Source organism: Cyprinus carpio, chromosome B10 (genome assembly GCF_018340385.1).
Source record: "Cyprinus carpio isolate SPL01 chromosome B10, ASM1834038v1, whole genome shotgun sequence".
In the NCBI taxonomy this organism is placed as follows: Eukaryota; Metazoa; Chordata; class Actinopteri; order Cypriniformes; family Cyprinidae; genus Cyprinus; species Cyprinus carpio.
This window is the reverse complement of record NC_056606.1, coordinates 16458819-16471552: the sequence shown is the minus strand read 5'-3', so window position 1 is coordinate 16471552 and position 12734 is coordinate 16458819. Positions and strand designations below refer to the sequence as shown.

Genomic DNA, 12734 nt, shown 5'->3' with positions numbered 1-12734 from the left:
CCAAAGTAATAAGGACATCAAAAATAATGAAATTAGAGAATAAATTATTAATTTGAATAGAAAAGGCAATTGGAAAGGTCTTGAGAGCGCAGTGAATGTGGGAAGAAAAGCAAAGGAAACCAATAATACAGAGAGAATTATTAAAAGAGCAGTTTTTGAGGTTGCTTCTGTAGAGAGCAGCTCTCTCAGCCTGAAAAACAATGATTGTGATTTGAGAGGGTCATTTAATGTCGGGGTAGAAAGAACATAATGACCGCATACACACACTTACGTACCCCTCTACCTCTCAAACAATACACTGGAGAGGAAAGGAACGAACAAATCAGAGGTCGTTCCTGCTCTGCAGCAAACAATAATCAACAACATCGGTCTTGCAGTTCAACAGGCATGGAATTGGCCAGCTCCTGGCCATGCAAACACCAAACCCCTAAGTAAATAAGCAGGTGATTTGGAAAATAAAGGCTGAAATGCCTGTAAACTACATTTCGGTGTGCAGCTGAGGTGCAGAACTTCCTTAAGGGTGCAGGAGAACTATTGATTTTCACACTTCATCCAATAAAGTCAGATTGGGAACGCTCTGGTGCTTTAGAACCTTTTGTAATTGGGCCGTCGATAACCTTAGCACATGTAATTGCCCCGTGCCACTCACCTTAACCGAACATTCACCTTGATTATTTCTATTATCCATGTGAGGACCTTAAACATGACTTTACCATTATTGAGTAAAGCAGGGGTCTTTTTTGAATCAGACCATCAAGTTTAAGATCCATCACTGGTTTTATTCACTATATACCAGCCTTATAAAGTCTTCTCTGCAAGTATATGATTGCTTCTAGCCATGCAAATTTGATTTCATGCATCACTGTGTTCAAACATGTCAGAATGCATTAATTGTGTTCTCAGTGCCGCAGGGTTCGTCAGCATTAGCATAAACTGTCTTCTAAGGTCATTGTTCTTCTTTAGGTCAACAACTGTCATTATGGAGTAACAGAATCTTGATAGTTTACTTTAGTTCACAATGTGTTGGGCGATTTGCTCCATAGTCATATTGTCCGATCGTAAGCCTGTGAAATCGCCAATACATGATATTATCATGCTTATTTATTTAATTATTTACTTGTTTGTTTTATAGCTGGAGAGTGATCCAACTCTAGGGTACGGCTAAAGGTAGCTTAATGTTAGTGTAATTTATTAACTACACATTATATCATTTTAGTCAAGTAGCATATGAATGTACTAAACGTAGTTGGAACGCAGCAAAATGCAAAACTTTTCGCACGAGCTTGCGTTTCCGGTCTGCCGCATTTGCATGCGTACAAATGGAAGTCAATTGAATGAAAGGTGCAATGTAACCATCCCCTTTGTACTCAAGTTCCTTGCACACTGAGTCCAAAATTTTTGTATGGGTTTTTTTCATTTTTGTCGTATTCGTCATCCTTTCCTCTCAAAATGCATGCTACGGATGCGAGAAACACAGAAGATCGAACCTGATCCAAATTTTATTATGGACAACACTTTCGGAGGCAGTGTGTAAACATGATTGAACCAACTTGAGGTTTTATTTATTTTTTATCGTGCAAAAATTTCGGACTCCGTGTGCAAGGACCTTTACATCACATGTAGTTTATAATAATAATAATAATAATAATAATAATAATAATCAATGTGCTGCTTTTATGAAAGGCTTGTTAAGGAGATTTAAGCTGGTATGATCTGTTTTTCAGACGGTTGAGATACGATTTGTTCGCAAGTGTTTCCACGGTATCATTCCATTAAACTATTTACTATCCATATAGTGCAAACAGAAGGACAACAGGGATGACAATCCTATTGATTTGTCATGGTTCATCACTCCCAGAGGCTTTTAGCGAATAGATGATTAATTACGAGATGTTTACTCATCAATAATTGCCTTTGAAACCCAGAGAGATCATGGGCAGTTTAGTGAACAACAAAAAAAACGTAATTAAGCTTTCAAGCAAATGGTTTCTAACAGGGAAACAAAATAAACACTTTTTTTGCATGTGGAAATTCACAAAGTTAGATAGCCTAACATAAAGTCTTCAACTCCAAACATTAACATTTTGTACATAATCAGTACTCTTCACACAAGGATGCAGTACAACAAGAATAGACTTGTTTACCTCCTATACATGCCGCTTATGGGATCAAACAGACTCGCCCAAACACAAAAGATCAAGGATAATACTAGAGTTTCTTTTTGACCCTTGAACACTGGCAGTGGTGTCAAAGACTATTTTTAAGCAACAGCAGAATGCAGGAGCTGTAACAAAGAGATCAGACAGAGCGCGGTACAGCCTCAAGCACATTAGCTCACAATCTCCTCACCACTACGCTCATGTTTTATTACAGTGGGAACAGACTTTATCTGTTTAAGTTAATCATGGCAGACATGGCGGATGGGATCAGGAAACAACCCGAGCCAGATGCACTACACACCAGGCCACATCTTTGACCAATGTGTCGATTTTATCTGGAAAATTGCATTTTTAGAACATTTGCTCATCCGCAACACAGTGCCGAGGCATTCCCTGTCTGATGTTAGAACGTCATGCAGCAGATGCTCTGAGACATCAATGATTTCACGTTTTTCTCAATTTGCGGTTTTATCAGATGTTTATACATTAATATGATGCTGAAATCTGAACAGAATAAAAGAAGCAATGAAAGGAATGTTAGATGTAAGAGCACCCAAGAAAAAATACATGCACTTCAGCATTGAAATAAAGCAAAGAAACATTCAAACAAACAGAGCAATGCAGCAGGGAATATTTGAGGGAAAAACTATGAATAACTGACTTAAAGTACTTGAATACTTGTAGTTGTCTCTGCACATTAAACATCAAGAATAAAATACAAAACACTTCAGCATTAACATAAATATATAAACTGAGCATTCAAATAAAGCATAAAAAAGAGAAACATAGCAAGGAAGATTTGTGTTGGAAAAATACCTATTAATGACCTTACAGTATACTTACAGTTGCTTTTGCACATTGAAAAATAAAATATAACACAACAAATATTAAAAAACAACACACGAAATAAAGTATTTTTTAAATATTTAAAAATATATTAAAATTAACATAGCATTTTAACAGGGAACTTGGGGGAAATGAATGCCTGTTTGGTGTTGTTTCTGTTTTTACATTTGTTTCTGCATATCAAGTCTCTATGGTATTCAATATGATATTAATGAGGAAAAAATGACTTGTGATGTTTTTCCTGCTTAAAATCATACACTATAAAAATATCAATAAACATTTTCATTTCACATGTACCACAACGGACAAACTGAACTATTTGACCTTTTCATGCAGAAGTAAAGAAATATATTTAATGAAAACATTCATTTCTTTAACTAAACATATTTACAGTATCTATTATTTATTATATATAATAATATTTATTACAATATGTTTTAGATAACACACTGTCTCACAGTCATCCCAAAATGTACCCGATGTGCTAACAGGCAAAGGCTGATTTTCAGCCCCCAGAGCTTTAGCTGTATGCTAATATATGACATGCTAACTCATTGGCAGAGATTACACTCCTTGCAGCACTAAAGCAGTTAGCAACAAATTATTTTTCCACTGGGCCCCCTTCCTTTACTCCCACCCACTCCAAATAATCAGTTACTATCCAGACAGACAGTTGTGTTTGGAAGCAAGCTAATTCATCTCGCAATGAAACAAGCCACAAGCTCAGTAATGAAAGAGGGAGAATGTGATTTGCACAGGAGCTGAAAAACAACTGTGGGCAAATGAAGCAAATCACAAGTGCTCTTAAGTGCTAAATTACTCAACAGATAGCGCGATGAATGTAGTAAAGCACATGCCAGCGACAGATGAATGTCTCCGGGTTGGTGGTTAATCAATTAATTGATTGATTTTTCTTCAGGTTGGGGAACGCTTTTTGAGGAACATTTGTATTTAATGTGGTAGAGAACCAATTATTCAAAAAAACGACACGCTTGAAAGTGAACTGGTCTCTGCTTGCCCACACATTCACACAAAGGCAGGGCCAGTTCACCAGCATTGATCGCCGCCATACAGAATCCATTAGCCGAAATTAGGCCAAAGCCTTGAGGTAGCAAGAATTAATTCTCCTCCTATTGAATTTCTCTTTTCCATCGAGGATCCCAATTAGAGTACGGGAAACCTTACGAGCTAATAGTTCAACGTCTTCATTTCTCCTGGTGTATCGGAGGAAGATGAGACCATTTCAAATCGCTGTATTAAAAACTACCGACACACTCTTTAATTAGGCACTGTGATTACACGCTGACAAATACAATGATAGAAGGGGCAACTGTGAGCGACTGAAAATAAGTGATGCTGCATAGACTAACATATCAGGTTGCCTGGCAACCATCTATTCGACAATCCACCGTGACATCCAAGTCCATTTTGAGAATGTGAGTGCCACGCTAAACATATGACATGGCAGCAACAAAGGAGAGCAGGTACAGATCAAGACTGAAACACAGAGCGCTCACTGTATACAACTGGAGAAATCTGCTGTAGGAGTTACGTGGGTCTTGAGCTAGTGCAAGAATGTTTAACCATGACACTGGATATGACGCAAACACAGAGCAATCTGACGAGAAGGAGACAGAGCGGGGAGAACATTTCGAAGATTTCTGTACACAAAGAAATATTGCTAAGCCGTCCTCCACTATTTTTTGACACAAAGCTGTATGTTCTAGCATAAGACACACTGGCATTGTTTTTCAATCCAAACTGCTCTACTCTGAAGAAGGCCAAGATCTATAACCCAGAAAAAAGCCACCCAATTCAGAGGCATGAATGTATATTTTGTGGATAAGCCAACTACAAAAGTGTGAAAGGATTAGTTCACTTACAAAAATGTTTTTTAAATCTTGTTAATTTACTCACTCCATTTCAGTCGAAAAAGAAATTAAGGCTTTTGAGGAAAACATTCCAGGATTTTTCTCCATATTACAGACAGAGACAAATGAGCACTGAAAGAATATAAATTTGTATTTTTCTTAGAAAATGACCGATTGTTTCGCTAGATAAGACCCTTAGCCTCAGCTGGGATCATGTAGAGCCCTATGAAGCTGCTGCAATTTGGACCTTCAGCCCATCAGCTCCCAGTGAAGTCCACTATATGGAGAAAAATCTTAATTTCTTTTCGACTGCAGAAAGAAAGACTTGAACATCTTGGAATGCATGGTTATGAGTAAATTATCAGGAAACTGAAAACTGAAAGTGAACTAATCCTTTCAAATATATATTATGGATATAAACTAACGCTCAGAGGTTTGGGGTTAGTAAGGTATTTATTTATTTTTTATTTTTGGAAAGAAATTAATAATTTTATTCAGGAGCAACACATTCATTTGATCAAAATGTGACAGCAAAGATGTGTATAAACTATTTCAAATTAATGCTGTTCTTTTGAACTTTATATTTAATCAAACAAACCTGAAAAAGTATGACAAAAAAAAAAAATCACAAAAATACTAAGCAGCACAACTGTTTTCAACTTTGACAACAATAAATAAATTATGCATATAAATAAATAAATGAGTAATGTTTGATGAACATTCAGCGTTGCCATCACAGGAATTAATTACATTTTAAAACATTACATTAACATAAAAAGTTCAAGTTACAATTAAAAAGTTATATAAAACTGCATTAATATTTAACAATGTTACTGTGTTACCATATTTTTGATCAAATAAGCTTTGGTGAGCATCAGACTTCTTTCAGAGAAAAAAATAAAAAATAAAAAACCATACCGACCCCTAACTTTTGAACAATAGTGTTTCTACTTAAATACTAAAAACCAGCATTATGAATTTTTTTTTATTATTTATTAAAGAACAATAACCCTATTCAACTCAATAATATTAACATTAATAACGAAACACAAAAGGGGAATGAAAGTACTGCTGTAGTAATCTTTAATCCTGTTTTTCTAAATACACACCATGTACACAGGAAGGTAATTGGTTTTGTGGCATGACGGTGCTTTAAAGTCAGGTGGATCCGGATGAATTGCGCATATCATATAGTGAACAGCAGGAGACCTTCATCTGCCATGTGACTACCACACTTGAGTCACTCTTTCACTTTTACCACTGTAACAAACATTTCAAACTGAGGCATTTACTAGTAAGTAAAGAAAAAAGAAAAAAATAGGAAATGCATGTACCATACAGCCGACTCTAATTGGATTATAAGAATATTCTGATATATTGTTGAAGAATGCATGGAGCTCCTAATTACAGCATAGCTTCTAACTTTATTGTGTAACTCTCTCTTGCCTGTTATGAATGCTTTGAGAGATTTGCTATTCTTACGGACACATTATTTGTGCTGCCATCTGCTTTCTTGAGACAGGACTGTCCCTGCTCACACCCAGCACAACACAACCGCTGCAATTAGCATTGCGGTCTGTGGAAGAGAGGCGTAAACTGCCCGCGGCACTGGCAGGGACAGCCTCACTTCACAGTTGGCCAGGCTGTTGAGCACACTCTGCTTTCTTCTGACAGTGAATGATGTTCACAGAGCTAACAGCACCACACATCCCTGGAGTGCATATAGCAGGCCTCACTATTACAGTCGCTCAAAATTAGGGACAAATTTCATCATATAACTCAACCCAGTCAAATTTACATTGGAGGGATCCAAGCTATATCTAGGGACCAGAGCATGAGACTGAGCATGCGATCAAATCCTAATATTTACATTCTTAAATATTCCATAATTACTACTGAACATCTTTAGATGCAGTAATTAAGAATCTCTGACAAGAAAAAAAATGGAACAGGGAATCATGTAAGTGCATTGCATCCTGATGACTCCTGGAGTTTAATTTACCGCCGGACTCAGAAAAGATACTTCATTTGGTGCAAGGGAATGAAGGTGTGAGGAAACCTGTTCCAACAGACCACTGAGCAAGTAATTATGCACTTGCTAGCCTAGCAATCCTCTCACAAAGGCCTGAGCCAAAAGAGGCGAAGGCGGCAATTGGCACGGGTTTCTCCAGGGTTTGGCACGAAGTTCTGCGTCGGCGTAGTCGCTGGAACGCTGCAGTCTCCCGCCGTTAGATTGAACAAGGATGGGGATTCTGTGACCTTACTGAGAAAACGATACCTCTGACATTCGCTTAGGTCATTTCTGAATTGACTCAGCATTATTTTAGTATCACTGAGATACTATTGTAGTTTTTAATAATATTTGCAATATTTAATAAATACTGTTAATTAGTCTTTATTTTTACATATTTATTTTGTCTTCTTGCTATTTTTATGTCTATATGTGTGTGTGTGCTTTTGTTAATTTTTACTTCAATTTTAGTTTTAGTAGATGAAGTTACACTAAATAAATATGTAGCAGAAATACAATAAGTTTAACTTTTTTTTAGATTTGATTTCACTTTAAAGATTTTTATGGTTTTAGATTTAATTAACTAATAACCCTGGTTCTTACATAACTGCTCAATTACATAATCACTCGAATGAGAAACATTTATTTCAGTTAAAAAGAGAAGTTCAAAAATCTAAATCATTTACTGGTGTTTCAAACCTGCAATTTTTTTCCTCTGCAGAACACGAAAGAAGATATTTTGAAGATTGTTTCAACTGTTTTTGTCCACACAGTGAAATTCAGCGAGGTTCAAAACAACACTGAACCTCACTGACCTTCAGTTTATGGCCAAAAATAATATGGAGACATTTTTCAAAAACATGAGGGTCAGTAAATATTGACAGAATTGTCATTTTTAGGTGAGCTATCTCTTTTATAAAGACAGTTATTACTTAATAATAAGATGTGGCACATTTATGTAAACCAAGGGACTGTCTAATCTCAGAAACATACTGTAATCCTCACATTAATATTCTTAAATTGACATTTTTGATTTGGTGGCTCCAGCAGAAGCGTAAGCTCAAACAAATATTCCTAAAGTAGGAAAAGCAAAAATAATGAGGCTGTAAACATTACAGATCAGAGTGAGCTTTCTTCTGTTAGTCTTAAGGTCTTATCTGAGTTTGTTTACTTGCGCTGTGGCTGAGAGATATTCTTCAGTAGAGCAGCCACCACAAGGCCACTCATTTTCAGATTTAGTTTTCTCATCGCGTTTTTCAATTGCTTGCACTTGAGATCTTAGAAGGATTACTGCGGCCTTACCATCTGTTGTGCAGTGCAGCTGTTTTGGTTTTACACTATCTCCCTCTTGGCCACTCGCAGAATGCATTCGTTATTTTATATAATGCGCTGTTCGAGATTGTGGCTTCCCTGCCACGGCCCCATCGCACCAGTTCAGCCTCTCTTTATCACAACGCGCCACAAAGGTCATCAATCCATTCCTCTGGGTTAGGCGTTAAATGTAAATTCTCAGAGGCTGGCCCTGATAGGTGGCACACACAGCTTTGGGGAATGGGAAGAGAATTTCTATAGAGACGAATGTGTGATATCTATGTTCAGAAGGCTGGGACAGAGTGATGAGAGAGAGACGAGAGAGATAGGCATGACTGCAAACGGTGACTTGAAGTCAGTAGGACGCACTCTGCGGAAAGAATATGTAATTTCGGCTCAGCAGGACGGAGGACTTGAGAGATAAAAAGATGCCAGAGGAAGGTGATTTAATGAGGCATTCTGAATGAATAAACTTGAACGTTGATAAATCATCGGAGAGGGAGGAATATAGAATTTGTGTGTAAACAAGAAATGCCATGCTGAGAGGACAGCTGTCAGTGGAATGACAGCTTTAATAATAAACAAACATGCTTGTCTTGAGACTAACTTCCTGCAGAAGCACCACGAATGACAATGAGGGACAACAGACATATGGCAAAGAGTCATATGCTCCATGCATTTCAATGGCCCTCCCTTCCACATTCAAGAATGCTTAAGAGTAAAAATAAATAAATAAATATAAAAGTTGATTTATATAAAATATAAATAAAAGGTTTGGGAGCCGGGACTCGAACTTGGGACATCCGAAGTGTTAACGGCACTATATGTTGGCACGCGGTCCACGAAGGTATTAGCAACAACAAAAACATTTAGTAATTGAAAGATGAAGAACCAGTGAACAAAACAAAATTACAACAAAACTTAAAAAACTGCAACCATAAATGGAAAATGACATTAAAAATAAAAATACTTACAGAGACAAAGAACCTGTAAACAAATAAAAAACTACAACAATAAAATAACCAATTGGAAAATTAACATAAAAAATTTAATAATTGTAGAGACAAAGAACCTGTATTAAAAAAAATAAAAAATAAAAACTTAAAGAAATTAAAACAACCAAAATGGAAAATACATATGAAATACGCATTTAGAGGCAAACAACATGTAAACTAAACAAAAAAACTACCAAAATAAATACTAAAAGTAGCATTATATAGATACATATTAATATTACATAAAATTTAAAAAAGACAAACAAAACTTAAAAAACAAAGTAGAAAGTAAAAATGTAAAAAAAAAAATAATCTTGAAAAACCTTAAACACAAAACAGAAAATAATGAAATGCAAAATAATCATTACAAATGTTTTACGTTTTTAGAGGCAGTAAATCTGTGAGCAAAAAAAAAAAATACTGAATACTTACAAAGAAGAAACTAAAACAAACAAGAAAAAAAAAAAAAAAAAAACACACACACCCAAACACAAAACTTAATTACATTAAAACTAAATTACATACATAAAATACAAATAATATATTTGAAAATATTTCTTTAGAGGCAAAAAACCTGTAAACAAAAATGGACCAAAAAACTGTACTGTATGTAAAACTATAATGTAGTGGGCCATGATTACAATATTCTAGTCTTTGCCGAAATCTGTGAATACCTGTTGTATTAACTCAGTTCAAGTGATCCAGTAAGTGTGTGCATTCAAGCTGGCATGCACACCCTGTGCACACCGGTCAGAGGTGAGAGGACACCAGCATACGGCTGGTTAGCCATTAGCAAGCATTAGCCTGTGGATGGGACAAAGGCCCATTGAAGGGCTGCATTATTAATCTAGGCCTTCAAAGGCCCGAGCAGCTGAGTGTCAAGGCAGAGTGGGCTAATTACGTATTCGTTTGCCTGGGGTAATTTGCACCCATTGTGCTGTTCAGGCTGAATCAAGACATGAGATCACAGATTAAACACTTAACGCCAGAGGAGAAGAGCTTTTCAGAGCCGTGGTGCAGGAGGAGGAGGAAAACCAGACAGGGTGAGAAAAGTATGAGGGGTAATGATAAAGTGCTTCAGATGCATAACACTGACTTTATTTGGTTTTGGTCCAACTACAGTATATTGCACATCAAGTTTTTTATTGGTGTTTGAGGTCTGCACTGAGACTAGACAAATATTTTTTTTGAGTTGCGCCATTAAAAAGACATGAAGAATGGGTGTTGTGGGTGGCTGCAAGGGCACTGCTAAACAACTGGCTTTTCTGTATAAATTGGAAAAAAGAACTACAGGGTCAGAGCAGACGGTGCTCAGAGAGACAAGGGGTTAAAGGATGACGAGAAGGCCAAGATACCATATGGCTAGTGATGGACTGAAATTTCAAAAAAAAATTTACAAATACACAGAAAATAAGACTTTTTTTTAAAAAATCAAATTACAAACTTTTTTATGCCATAATTATCTTTCTACAACAATTCCTTGTTGAAATACAAACATTTAAATAGTGGCTGTGAAAAAAAAAAAAACATTTTCATGACAGATTTATTCAAAAATACATAAAAAAAAAACAGGTTAAGTAAACCTACAATTAATATGTAAAATAGGGAATATATATAGCAAAATTCTCCTCTCAAGAGTATTTTTTTCTTGTTTATGGATATTGAATTTTCTTTCCTGAGTAAATATAACGATACATGACATTGTTTACAAGCCATTTAATTGGTGTCTTTCTATGGTTGAAACACTGATTGAACAATTAGATGAGACATGATGCATTTCAGTATATTGTACTGTACCTTTCAACATACCTTCAATGCTTATTCATGTTTATTTTGTACTATAACTTGTAGTAAACTGGAAGAGATGATCGGAAGACAGCAATCTGTTGTACCACATTAGAAAGCGGCAAAATGGCATTTATTGTTAGAACTTTGTGATAAAATTGAATGCAGAGACTTTGGTCCTTAACAAAAGTAACAAAGCACAAAGATTATTGTGATTATTGAATGGCAAGCACACTATAATGTTTAGCAAAGTTTTGTTTTCTGTTCAACAGAAAACAGTGAAGACTAAAAGATCAATCTTGGGATTCAAGAATCAATACCAGTTCATCAAAATGAAGACTTGAGAAATTGACAAATCGATATTGTCAACCCAGCCCTAGCGTCTGCACAACTGACATGTTTACTTGTTGTAACTTATGCTGTGCACATAAAATAGACGTAGACACAGTCAAAACTAATTAAACGTCACGGTTTGGATAATGATTCAACTCTACAAATTGTTTTTTTTGCCAAGTATTATTGACATTTTCAAGTTTCACTACATATGGCTCAATCATTTGTCCTCTATCTCTGACAACTGCCATGTAGGACACATGCACAATTCATGGTAAGTGATACATAACCTCATTTCCTGTTCTTTTTTGTGTGTGTGTGTGTGTGTGTGTTTGTACTGGACTAACTCTGTTTGCCTGCCTGATCGTGCGTCCCTCACCATATCTTCCAGTAAGACCTCTTTTCCCTTCTCTGCCAATGCAAATCCATCTCTTTGCGCTCTTCACAGCTGCCCAGCCCAACAGATAACCTCTTGGCCTGTCACAGGGGAGATGGCGTATTTCTGTCTGAACCTTTCCCTGGCTCTCCATTTGGTCCCTTGGCACCTCCTGCAAATGCAGAGTGTCAACACCCGCAAGCCGTCAGAGGCCGAGGACAAACAGAGGAGCCAATCTCCTGCTGTCAGGTCAACACACACACACACACACATGTTCTGATCAATGAGAAAGGCAGAGAGTGTCTTTGTTATCTGTGATTAGGTTTTCATGAGCAGAAGCCGCATCCTGTCTGGATGACCATCTGGTCATTTATTCACTCTCAAAGCGCCCTGGGTAATGCAGTCCTTGCACCCTTTCTGCTTCGCTTTCAAGTATAGCCGCAGTCAATCAATATGCCACAGTTGATCATCGTCATCATGTGAGTGAAAGAGTGTGGGCAGCTAAATCTAGGACTGAGTATCTTTCATTCACAAACAAACCTGGGAATAACCAACCAGGTACAATATTTTTGTTTCTAGAGGAGTAATGATTACTTACGTATCACTACTGCAAATATTTAAGGTTACTTAATCATTTACTCACCTCATGGTTACAAACCTGTATGCAGTCTAATTTTAGTATTATTTATAGTTTTTATTAATATTTTGAATACTTTTATTTCATTTTTAGTATTTGTGTTATGTGCTTTTGTCATTTTTAGATTTAAATCTGCTTTTGTGAGATTTAGATTTATTTCCAGATGGCAGTTTTAGTCTTTTAACGTTTAAACATTTTGTACAATGAAAGTCAAAGGGGTCAAATGTTGTTTGGGTCCCAACATTCTTTAAAAGATCTTCTTTTGTCTTTGATGACAATTTTTTTTAACTCCCTCACCCTAAGCACATCTTTAAAGTGTAACTTTTAAAGTCCCACACATATCTAACTACTTCAGCATCATGGTCAAGTTTTTTTTTCTTTTACATGGCGGCAAGTTCTGTGCAGGCTAA

General features: G+C 36.4%; 1 protein-coding gene across 13 annotated transcripts in view; it reads right to left on the bottom strand.

The window, feature by feature from the left end:
• Window positions 1-12734, bottom strand: part of nbeaa (neurobeachin a) — a 114320-nt gene that overhangs the window by 63498 nt on the left and 38088 nt on the right. The gene's annotated exons all lie outside the window — the stretch shown is intronic.